The following is a 12,519-nucleotide window of genomic DNA, read 5'->3' as shown; positions in this document are numbered from 1 at the left end:
AATTTGACTCTCCCCCCCCCCCTCAGATTACAATTGATTATCAGTTAAGCAATATCAGGGGGTTTTTTAATGTTCCATTTCATGTTATTCTTTCTCCCCACTTTTACCAGTACATGGAAAGTGAGGGAGTTCAGAGGTTGCTCCTACTTGTCATAGACCCCCAGATACAGCAACTGGAGTGGTAGAAGAAAAGGGAAGGCTAAGTGGACTGGGAGGTGAAAAGGAAGCTTCCTCATGAGCAACAGCCTCCTTGGGAGTAAGAGGTAAGTCTCATGAGCAAGGCAAGGGAGTGGCTGAAAAGGTACATACAAAAGTCAGAGTAAGGAAGAAATTGAACTTTGTGGCTGTTTCCAGGCAGGAAAGAAGTAAGGAAGTACAGGATTGCTATTTTTATTTGTTTATATAGCATATTGAGTGTGCATAGTGTCTTAACAGAGTGCAAGAGGACAGATCTTGGCTTGCCACAACCGCATGAATATACGGATTCCCAGAGAGGAGGTCACAGCTGTCTGGCTCCTCCCCAGTCTTTTTTTAATCCCACAACACACTGAGCTAAACCAAGGTTTGACTTAGCTTGTGAATAAGCTTTCTCCTTCCTAAACACAATCAGTACCCAAGGTTTATTCTTGGTTTGTGCAGTCCCAGTAAGCAATCATTTGGCTTACTGTGACATTCAAACCAGGCCCCTGAAGTATGTCTCTCCTCTTATTGATTCGCTGTAGAAGGAATAAACAAAAGCTGTCCCTTTGCTTCATGTATTATTCAGCATTTGGAAAGGAGTTTGAACTTAAACTCCAACAGTGTAATCCTATGCATCTCTATTGAATTATTGTATTTTAATGTTTTGTTGGAAGCCCCCCAGAGTGGCTGGGGAAACCCAGCCAGATGGGGTATAAATTATTATTATTATTATTATTATTATTATTATTATTAAGCCACTCCCACCTGGGATTTACTCCCAAATACATGTGTATAGGGATGTAGCAACTTGGAATAACCATACAGAAACCAAAGTAGGCACAGAAGAAAACAAGTTATGGTGAGCAAAGGTGAGTAGCCCGAACCTTTAAAAGGACCTACAGTTGCACAGTGGAGGGTTGTTGCCACTGTTGTTGCCAGCAATGCCACAGTGCAGTGGGTTTGAGGGAGGGGGGAAACCACACCCCTTACCCCCTGTTTTCAGGGGGGGCAGTTAGAGGATCTAATGTTCTTTCCTTCAGATGCACACAATTTCCCCAACACACACAACTTGCTGTTAAAGGCTACTACTGTGTTCTAGCCTGCCCTGAGTATCAGGTTGTTAAGAACTGAAGACAAAATTGGATATATTTAGCCTTAATACAGTGGTACCTCGGGTTACAGATACTTCAGGTTACAGACGCTTCAGGTTACAGACTCCCCTAACCCAGAAATAGTACCTCTTGTTAATAACTTTGCTTCAGGATGAGAACAGAAATTGTGTGGCGGCAGCAGGAGGCCCCATTAGCTAAAGTGATACCTCAGGTTAAGAACAGTTTCAGGTTAAGAACAGACCTCCAGAACAAATTAAGTTCTTAACCCGAGGTACCACTGTAAATGTTAAAGGTGGGATATGATATGGTGTTTTGAATATTTAAAGCCTTTCACCAAAAAAGAAAGATTCAAATGTGTCCCCTGTTGCCAGTTGGGCCAGAACAATCAGTAAATACACTGTTTGAAGGTAGTTTTGGTTCCCAAGTATTGTCATAGTAGGTTTTCATAAATCAAAACAAAAAAATACTAGCTTTGTTCAGTGAAATTCTGTGCATATTTTCTCAGAAGCAAATCCCACTAAATTGACTGGGTGCACTCATAAACATGCACAGGATTGCAGCCTTTAAGAATAGTTCCACACATATCCCCTTCCTTTTGGTGAGATTCGAGAAACCCAAAGGAAAATATGCCACAGAAGTCTTTTTGAGAGGTAATAATTGCCGCTGGGACCGCATTTTAGTAAAATATATTTATATTACTAGCTGTAGAGGTAAGGGTTTTTTAATGTTGTGACTAGCCTAGTATGCAAATAAACACAGGGTTTGGGTACTGGGATTTACTTCAGGACTTGAATTAAACGACAGTTGATAGGTTTAGCCCACATCATTCAACTAAGTTCTAGTCAAAGTAGACCCATTGAAAGTTCATATATCTACTTTGATGAGAGGTTGGTTAGCTACAACCATAACTCTTGACACAGCCAAAAAACAAAAACAAAAAGAAAACCCCACACCCCTCTAAGAAGGTATTATATAGAGAATGAACAAATAGCATACCTGTTTCTACATAAACACACATTCGAACCTTGTATTTATTATTAGTGGAGGTTTTTTGTTGAATTTCTCCAATAGGATGGAGGGTTAAATAAAGCCAGGGATGTGATGAGGCCAAAGGGTAGCACTTATGAAAATAATGAAGAGAGCTGTGTTGCAGGGGAAATCCTCCTGTATAATGTTAAAGAATCCCAAGAGTAATTTGTTTTAACATACTCATACTCTCCTCAGCAGGCAGACTCAGTTATATTTCATTATATTATTAACAATAACAGAAGCAGCACTGGTGTGGTGCCAAGAGGCATTAAAGAGAATTGCAGTCCCATTGTAACTTGGATGGCACAGAAACATAATAAAATATGGTAGCTGTTCCAGTGACCTTACAATCTAATTAGGGCAAGATTGAAGAATGGTGATGATAAGCATTTGGGACTTCAGACACAATTTTTTAATAATGTTTCCTGAGCTGGTTTTGAATATACCTTGAGTTAGAACTTAACAGATACTGTTACTTGCACTGAAGTTGGCATTGATATGCCAGTTTTGCCTTCTACAACGCAAAGATAAAGCTTATTGTCATTCCTGTCGGGTAGCTGGGCTGCGGGTGGCCCTTGCAAAGGCCTTGGAGGGCTGCTGCCAGTCAGAGTAAACACTACTAAGCTAGATATGTTCTTCTTTAAACAAGCATTTGGCTGATTGACATCCAAAGCCATCTTACACGTGTTGTTGTGGGGGGGGGTATTAGTTTATTTTTGTTCTTATTTTAATTATGTATTCTGTGTTTTTATATTGTAATTTTATATTGTGAACTGCTTTGAGATCTATGGATATAGGGCAGTATAATGTATGTATGTTTGTTTGTATGTATGTATGTATGTACATATTTATTTATTTATTTATTCATTCATTCATTCCAGTAGTCTCAGTAGAAGACAGTTTCATACACTTATATATTCAACAATTGACTGATATTAATAATGATGGATTCTAAAGGGCTTGACACTATGGTAGATAGAAACCAAACCATTTAAAATGTTTAGACAAAACTAGTACCTTGAATAGGATGTGGGTGCCGCTGTGGGTTTAACCACAGAGCCTAGGACTTGCCGATCAGAAGGTCGGCGGTTCAAATCCCCGCGACGGGGTGAGCTCCCGTTATTCGGTCCCTGCTCTGGCCAACCTAGCAGTTCGAAAACAAGTCAAAGTGTGAGTAGATAAATAGGTATTGCTCCGGCGGAAAGGTAAACGGCATTTCCGTGCGCTGCTCTGGTTCGCCAGAAGCGGCTGTATGCCAGCTCCCTCGGCCAATAAAGCGAGATGAGTGCTGCAACCCCAGAGTTGGCCACGACTAGACCTAATGGTCAGGGGTCCCTTTACCTTTAGCACCTTGAATTGTGTCTGAATATTTATGGAGGGGCTCAGTAGATTTTGAACCTGTTTATGTGTTGGTTTTATGTAATCTAATGTATTTGCCTTTCCAGATGGCGGGTGCCATGGTCTGAGCTAGGTGAAAATTCTGGAAAGTAGTTAAGGGCACATGAAATAGAGCATGGTACAAGGGGTTTAGCTTCAAACGTTATAAAGACATGGATGGTGAACACTCCCAGCTTAGAGATGAGAAAGAAATTTGATTCAGTTCACATTTCAAGGCGAATCTACCAAATCTGCACTTTCTGAAATATGCAGACTGAAACACAGCCATCCTTCAAAAGTTGTCCTTCCTTGAATTTTGCAATGCAGTTCTCCAAACAAAGAGCCTGTACAAAAATTCATATACTATGGTAAAGTGTGCGTTGAGGTGCATATGTCAGCAAAATTAACACATAAGAATGCATAAGGATAACATATAAGGGGAAAATTGCAAAGATGTGTATTTTAGGGGAAATGGCATACACAAATGTGTTTATTGGGAGCAAGTTGTACTAAAAAGCAAGTAAATTTTCATGAGGCCTTAAGAAAACAGAAACTGATGTGGAAATGTAAACATAATGACTGGAAAAATGAGACGTTGAGAGAAACCCAAACCGACAAATCCCCTGTTCCCAGCCATTGTCAAGTTCTGGGCTTGCCAGGCCCAGCTGCAGATCTAGGAACATGCAGGTTGGCAAACCTGAGGCACCAGAAATTTTTCTTTCTCTTCAAGTCACAAGATTATATCTTCCTCTATGATTTCAGTTCTTTCTGACTGACCTGCATTCTCATCACTGTCTCAGGATGTTGAGTTGGAGGAAGGGACACAGAGCTGAGTGCCATCAGCATGATTCCAAACTTCCATTCATTCTTGCCTAGCAGTTTTATCTTTTTATGGGGGGGGATGGATGATGAAATTAAACTGCAAGATTTTTCACCAGGGTTCCAGGGAGACGGTTTGCAAAATAAACATGTCTTTTAGGAATTAGAATGATCATGGCAAAGAGAGATGACTTGGCAAGAGAGTACAGACAATTATTATTTGCCTTTTCAAGTAATAGTTATCCCCACTGCCCTGGGGAGATTCAACAGTTTTTCCTTCTGTGGTTCTGTTTGCCATGCTTGACCTGGAGGAAGCACTTCTGAGGCTGAGCCAGTGTTCCTTACTTTCTTATGCTTTGGCCTCCCTGTTGAGTCTGTCAACAATATCACCAATTAGTGCCAATCCTCAAGTAAATAATAATATGAGTCCTTCTTAATTTTTAATTCTGCAACACTTGCACTCATGGTATATAAATGTTTTATTAGGGAGCTCAGTAAGAGAGAGTTCATCCAAACCACTTTGATTTCTGATGTAGCTCTGCAAGATAAGAAGAAAGTGCCAGCAGGAAGCAATGCGATTGGAATGTGAAATTCTACATGTCTTTCACAGATATTGCTACAAGCTGCAGTCTCCATTCTATCATGCTTCAAATTTTGCATTCTCTCTTTAAGACCCTTTGTTCTGCTCCCTCCTTCCCCCACCCACGCCAGTTTTTAGTAGACTACAATGGTGCAGGAAGAATCTGTTACATAAGCCTATAGTTTTGCATTTGATGTTGCACCATTTGACAATTCATAAAACCAAAATAGCACACTGAAAATGTGAGTTGTGTGTATCTGAGCAGAGTTCAAAATGTGGCAAACTTGTTGTATGACTACTGCCCCACATGCTCAACTAGCAAATAAAAAGCCCTCAGTCACTATGCTATGTACTTGGAGGCTGGTTGAGGCTCCACAAGTGCTTCTTGAGGAAAAGTGCTTGTGGAGCATCACCATCGCGGGGAGCAGGGAAGGAGGTGTTTCACAAGAAGAGGATTGGTCACCATGCTGGAGGCTGCTGCCCTGAGGCAACTACCCCACCTTGCCTCATGAGTGGGCCGGCCCCAAGGAAACAATAAGCAAACTGAAATCTAGCCATCATGCAAAATTCACACTTCTCCTAACTTTGTAATGCTGTTCTCTAGCCAAGTAATGTGTACAAAATTTCACATACTGGTGTAAACTGCTCATGAAAATGCATCTATTGGTGATAATAACATGCATAAATACATCATACTGAGGGAAACTGCTTTTCAAAAAATATGTATATTGAAATTTGCACTATAAAATGTTGATGAATTTTCAAGAGAACTTTTTTTAAAAAAATAGAAAACTGATGTAGAAATGTTAAAAACTGAACTTAAAACTGGAAAAATGAGAAATTGAGAGAAAACTAAGTTGACATATTTGCCCATCCCTAGTGGGCAGGCACTGAATGAGACCCATTCAAAAGTGACTCCATCACCTGCCCAGCATGAAAACGACCATCTAAGTTCCCAGTGAGGAAGATGGTGAATGGCTGCTAAGTGGCCCTTCTTTGCCCCTGGGGCCATTTGCCAGTGTTTGACCTGGCCAACCACTAATACCAGGCTTAGATGACCACGTGGCTGTCCAGGAAAGTGATGGGGAAGTGTGCCTAAAACCCCTCTTCAAAACATACTGTGCCAAATGGTTTGAGACAGATTACATGCTAACAATAAGCTAATGACAGAGCAATATATTCTTTATTTTCACAGTTATTCCATTTGATGCCTTTTCAAAGTATTAGACTACATTATTTCCTTCAGAGTTGCATATATTGATTGAGATAATAAATTTATTACTGCTCACTGTTGTGTACAGAAAATATATGTATTAAATCTTTGTATGAAAGACATTTAAATAGGCATGCTGTATTAGTCAATCTCCTTAAATGAAGTTATGAAATCCCCCTGCAAAAGCAATTAAGGACATAGATAGACTTCATTTATTGATAACAGCTATATTACTTTGATTCTTTCGACAGTTTCACCTTTCAAAATGAATGTCTTCAAGTTTTGAAAGTCAATCCATGGACGCCTTGTAAGTTACGTCTATCATTCTGGAGCGTTTAATATGGTTATTAGAATTGCTAGTGAATATAGTGAAAGGTTATAAATGTGTTAAATCATCCTAATACCACCCTGTTCAGTAAAGACTTCTAGAAATACTTTACAGACAAATTATGTACTTTAAGCTATGCCTATGCCGGAAATTTTTGAATCTATGAAATCCCCCCAAATATCTGTAAGGCTGATTTTGCTAGGCTTTCTATGGGCATGCATCTGCACAATTGACGCTCACATGAATGTGTAAATGTACATATAGGCACATGAGTGGTGAAAATGAGGGCAGGGAGACAAAGAAAGCAATGCAGGGACCATCAATATTTTGGAGACCTTTGGCCACATTTGTAATTTTGAGAAACTACCATAGGAACTACAATGGAAGAGGGAGGCTGGGAGAGTCCGCTTACACCCTTCTTTCCACAGTTGCCTTCGAAGGTAGGCCAGTTACAATCCCCAAAATATCCAGTAATCGCTACTACCACCACCCCTTTCACCACTTAGAGCCCCCAGGTGAGAGGGAATTCTGGGGTGCTCAAGGAAATACTAAAAACCAAGAACACAAGGTATTCAGTTTCTTTGACCCTCCCTGGGATGCAAACTTGCTTTTCTTTCCTGAGATCTTCCTTGGTTTATGAGGAGAGGAGCAATGGCATAGTGTTGGTTGCTGGCACCCAGGGCAGGCCTGCGATGGGTTGGAGGGTGCCAGTCCTTGCCGCTAACACCGCTGGAAGGACCCCACCAGAGCAAACCGGGGCCATGCCCCCCCCCCGGCATCCCCCACACCACGCTCCTGGAGAGGAGACCAAGCATCCACCTCCCTGCCTCTCCCAGAAATCAGAGCAGCTTACTTTTCTCTGTCAACCCCAATCCTGTACCTCCGCAGCATGAACCATGTGGTTTAGACTTGGTGGTGTGTGTGTGTCTCATTAACCATCTGAATTGGAAACAATGCACGCAGACCCAACTGTCTAATTATATAATGCTTATTAAGAATAAGGAAGACAAGGGATGGAACAAAGGGACAAAGCAGAATACTGAAAAATAAAAGGAGTGTAGATGGTCAGTTGCAGGGTTTTCTGGTCAACACTGAGGGATAAAAACTACATGTCCACAGTCAATTTTTAAGAATTTCCGCCCACGTTGGGTTGAATGACAGCTGGCACTTTTTCAGCCAATCAGGACAGGTCACACTTGCCAGGTACCCAGCATGACACCTTTCCAGGAATTGAGGAAATGGAAGACACCTCCTGTGGGCAGGGGAAGATGGTTGCCGTTGGTGGAAATTCCCAAGTGGATTTCTCAATATTCTTGTGAGACAGGATTTTCCTGTGCTTGTGTTTTTGGGGTACTTTGTGAGGATGTGCCTGGCTCACCCATCTAGTCAAACCCCCTGGTCAGTACAAGAAATCCAGAACAAAAGCATCCCTTTCATAAGGCTATTCAGCCAATACTTGGAGCTCCATAAAGGGAGAGATCACCCACTCCCAGGTAACTGATTTCTTTGCCCAACTGCTCTTACCATTCAGCTTAATGTTCAGCTAAAATCTACTCTCTTGTTACTTAAGCCTCTCATATCTAGTCTTGCTCTTCCTCACAAAACAGTTATGAGAGGATTATTTTCAGCAGAGAAACACTACGGGTGTTTACCCTTCCTCCAATCATCATTTATTCTTGTAATTCCCTCTCAAGGTGCTTTTCTTTTCTTTTCTTTTTTTGCCATTGTGTTCACATCCACACCATACTTAGGTTTCCCAAAGATTCCTGGGAACTGTAGTTTACAATTCTCAGCACCCTAAACAAGCTATAGAGTTCCCAGGACTCTGAGAAAAGCCATGCAGTTTAAGTGTACAGTGTAGATATGATCTAAGTATTCATCCTGGAGTCTTATTGCATACATTTGCACATAATGTATATTTTAGCCCTCATACAAGAGTACAGAGTTCCATTGTTCACTCACAGCTTCCTAATGACACCAGTCAGTTCACTCCGGCGTATACTTCTGACCTGGTGAATATCCTCACAACAAATATGTGACAAAGTAAGAATTTGACCTTGGTCGTTGAGGTAGATGGCGCTACAGAAGTATACCTGGACTACCTTTGGTGGCAGGACAGAGCATGCCATTCCTCCCTCTCTTAATCTTTCTCATGTGCCCAGGTCCTTTGTTTTCCTGTGCTCATGCACAAGCCCATCCAAGAATGGTTCCCCTGAGTCACAAGCTACTTCCTCATATCTCATGGAAATAGTACAGGCTGTTTGTGTACCTCGTTGCCTCTGTTAGCTTTTGGGATGCAAAGGCACCCTGCCAAAGCCAAGAAGGGCCAAAGAAGTGGTCCCCCCCCCATAATTAACTTTTCCTGTTGTCATTTCTGCGGAGATGTTTACAACAGACTATGGGAAAATCTTATCTGCACGGAAGAGCTCAAGCAGCCCTGGAGGCCAGAGGTTGCCAAAAGCTAGAAGGGAATTTGACTCAACAAAAACAACATGTATTGCATAACCTCAAATCGCCATTTCAGCAGAAGAGTCTTCAAGAATCTTTTTTTTAATACATCAGTGCAGTATGATAGTTCTAAAGCGATTACTGTTGTGTTTAGCAAACTTTTCTCCATTAAGCGTAAGTGTAGTTTCAGCTGTCGGCTTACATCATCCTGAAATTTCTATAGCAACACCTCTTTTATAAGCTGTGAAATTAATGACAACAACAAGAAAACCTGAGTTGGTATTGTCATCTTAGAATGTGAAGGAATGTACATTATCCATCCCTTAAAAGAAAGAAAACCCCTGTGCTGACTGCCAAGAATAAAAGTATAATTGCCCCACAGCGATGTGATCAAAGAGCTAGCTTGATGCAAGATTTCTTCGGAACTGTTTTGTGTTTATAATAAATAGAGCTTATTTCAAGCTGGAGGATGAATAAATATTTTTCTGCAAAATGACCTCTTCAAATTGTGCGTATGCCCTTATCCCAGCCTGTCTGCATGATGTGAAAAGGAATTAAAACAAATGGCTTCTAGCCATTGGCAGTGGAGTTCATTCACCTGAAAATCCAGAAAGCATTTATCGCTTTAAAGGTCACAATAAGAATGCCCTCAACTAAATTTAGTTTATTCAGAACCTTAAACATGCAGCCAACCAGTTATTCCTCCTGTGATAGCCTACCATTATTTCTTCCTAGAAACCTAACCAGAAAGATACTTTCAAAGATACCACCCCTTTCCCTCTGCACTTGTGACACATCCTTGCAATTACTCTCTTTGTAGTAACTCATTCCCTAATCCCCACCTGCTACCTAAGCTACTTCACTGTTCCTTCATATGTTTACTAGGTTCCTCAATTCAAATATGAATGCAAATAAAGTTATGTGTGCAGTCCTGATTTTTTTTAAGTACCATATGATACAGCAAGCAGGATTAGGGTGTCAGGCATCTTGTTAGTTAAATATTGTCAGCAGACTATGCTATTCATGAACGTGGTTAAATATACCCAGCACTCAAGAATGTTCTAGCATAGGTATATGCCTCCATTTTAATTGCATAATAAGCCCTGCTCACAAGTGACTTCCCCCGTGGTTCAGAGAATATGTAGATGGGAAAGGGGGAGCTACATTCACCAGCCCAACCACCAACTCCCTTATCAGCTCCACTCCAACCTTCATATATTGAGGAGGCTGCTGAACTCAGAGGCTTATAAATGTCCTGGCTGTATTACCATGGTGGACTTCATGCTTCACATACAAAGGGTCCAACATTCAAGCACAGCTGAGTAGTCCTAGGGGTGAGCCTCACCAGACAGCACATTGCCAGGGGAAATCCTCCCAGACATAAAGGTGGAGAGTAGAATGTGCTCAGGCTTGTGGAAATTCATCCACACAGCACTAAACCATGGTTTAGTGTTACATATTAATCCAGCTTGAAACTATTGATCCTTCTTTCTCGGTGCCTTTTATGCTAAACATGATCTTCAGCCCTTGTCCCCAGCTTAATACCTAAAATCCTTTAATGAGCAATATTGGAGGCTGAGTTATTACCTTCAATGCTTCATCAATTCACATCTTAGGGCTGAAACAAGACCCAGAGCTGAATCTTGGTAAGCCCTGGTTTTGGTTACCTCAAGTGAACCAAGATCTCGGAATGTTTTTAGTGGACTTAAAATACCACCCAAAAGTCACACCTATCTAAATGTTGATATAAATATATTCAAAGCATGTATTTGCTACATTAGGAATGGATATTGCTTCCATTTATTTCACTGAGAGCAATACCATCCACAGCATCATCTCTAGCACTTCACCTGTTAACATTATATCTTTGTTTAGCTGATTTGTGGAACACAGTCCATAATTTCCAGTTTTATATCTGCCAGTAGAAAGTACTGGTGGGAAAAGGGAAATAATAAGGGTATAATTCTGAAACAAACTATACTTAAGTAGACCATTTACTTCAATTGGACTCTTTGGAATAACTGGAGCAAGCATTGCAGCCAACACATTCTTTTGAAAGAAAAGCTGGAATAGCATTGCATTTTTAGTTCAGTTAATGTTACCTGCATTATGAAGACAATGACAGTCAGATTCAATGGCCTCATTTTGATATAGTGTGAAATGTACTTCAGATTAGAATAGTGGTTGCTGTAGGTTACAAGATATTACTTTTTTAAAAAATGGCTCTGCGTTTTTTATAGAGCTTACACAATTCTGGCAATGCGCTGTCTTCCAAAGTAGCTGTAATCTCACATTAGAACTGCAGACGAGAAAGAGGGTGATTCTGCTACAAACAGAGAATCTTTTGGCATTAATTCAATTTTAGATCCATGAACTGTGCAGGGATCAAACTGTAAAAAGAAAAGCCTATAACCATAGTCACCTTGGGGGCTGTGCTCAGCTGCTAAATACTTCTCTTTAATGAGATGCAAGAGTAACCAAAACTGATTTCTATTTATGGTGTTTATACATTGCCCAAATAGCCATATCCTTGGGGCAGTTTACAAATTCACTTACCTGTAATGAGATGGATATTCAATTCATATGACTTTTTATTCTTGTTCTACAGCATGATCCTGTTCTATGCCAGGATTCTCAAATGTGAAGCAAATCTCTCTAGAAGACATAAGCTATTGGCAAGGGGTGTGCAAATTTTTGCTAAATTCTTCAAGTGCCTGTTTGTGGACATCCACATTTTAGCCAAAGGTGTGACCACACATTTGTTGAATTGATAGAGATATGGGGCACTGGCACCACCTCATATTTTAATGGACTTTCTGGTTCATTTCAGAAATGCATGCATGAGTCTGTCAATCAGCTTGCTACTGAGGCTAGACACCAGAATGGTTCCTTTTTTGTTTAACAGCTCCACGCTAGGCAAAAAATCATTTTTAGAATAGCGATGTGATATTAGGGGAAGTCTCAACTGATAGATTCCTGTCTCAGTGTCGTAAAGTCTTGTTCTGGAAGGAGAAATATTTATCTGACTGATTTGACATGTACCTGGCTCAACTTCTAAAAAGTCATCAGCTCCTTTAGAGCTCTTCATATTTCCCCCAGTCATGGCTTTAGATAAGGAGAGGACAATTAGCTATGGACTCTACTGTCCTAAGCTGCTCTTGACACTCAGAACTGAAGCAGTAAGTACAGGGACCATCTGCACTGGTTTTATTTTTTCACAAGTTGCAACTGCAGCTGAAATAACTGAGCTACCACAAATATCAATACAAATACAGAAATGGATAGGCGATATGAAGTTGCCCTGGGCAATGAGCTGGAGGCTAGGAACACAGGGATTTGAAAGCAGCTCACCTAGGAGATCCTGAACACAGAGCCTTCCAAATCAATCCCCACAGTATCACTTTGGTGCTGCCTATAATAGCTGGACTACAGA

General features: G+C 40.8%; 1 long non-coding RNA gene across 1 annotated transcript; it reads left to right on the top strand.

Annotated features, from left to right (window-relative positions):
* Positions 1–6,561: 6,561 nt before the first annotated feature.
* On the top strand, positions 6,562–12,093 carry LOC308458529. The gene is made up of 3 exons (XR_013977523.1): positions 6,562–6,617; positions 8,603–8,681; positions 11,695–12,093. It is a non-coding gene; the product is annotated as an uncharacterized lncRNA (long non-coding RNA).
* Positions 12,094–12,519: the final 426 nt, after the last annotated feature.

The sequence above is a fragment of the Podarcis pityusensis genome, assembly GCF_964106645.2.
Source record: "Podarcis pityusensis genome assembly, chromosome: 11".
In the NCBI taxonomy this organism is placed as follows: Eukaryota; Metazoa; Chordata; class Lepidosauria; order Squamata; family Lacertidae; genus Podarcis; species Podarcis pityusensis.
This window is presented reverse-complemented; position numbering and strand designations above follow the sequence as displayed.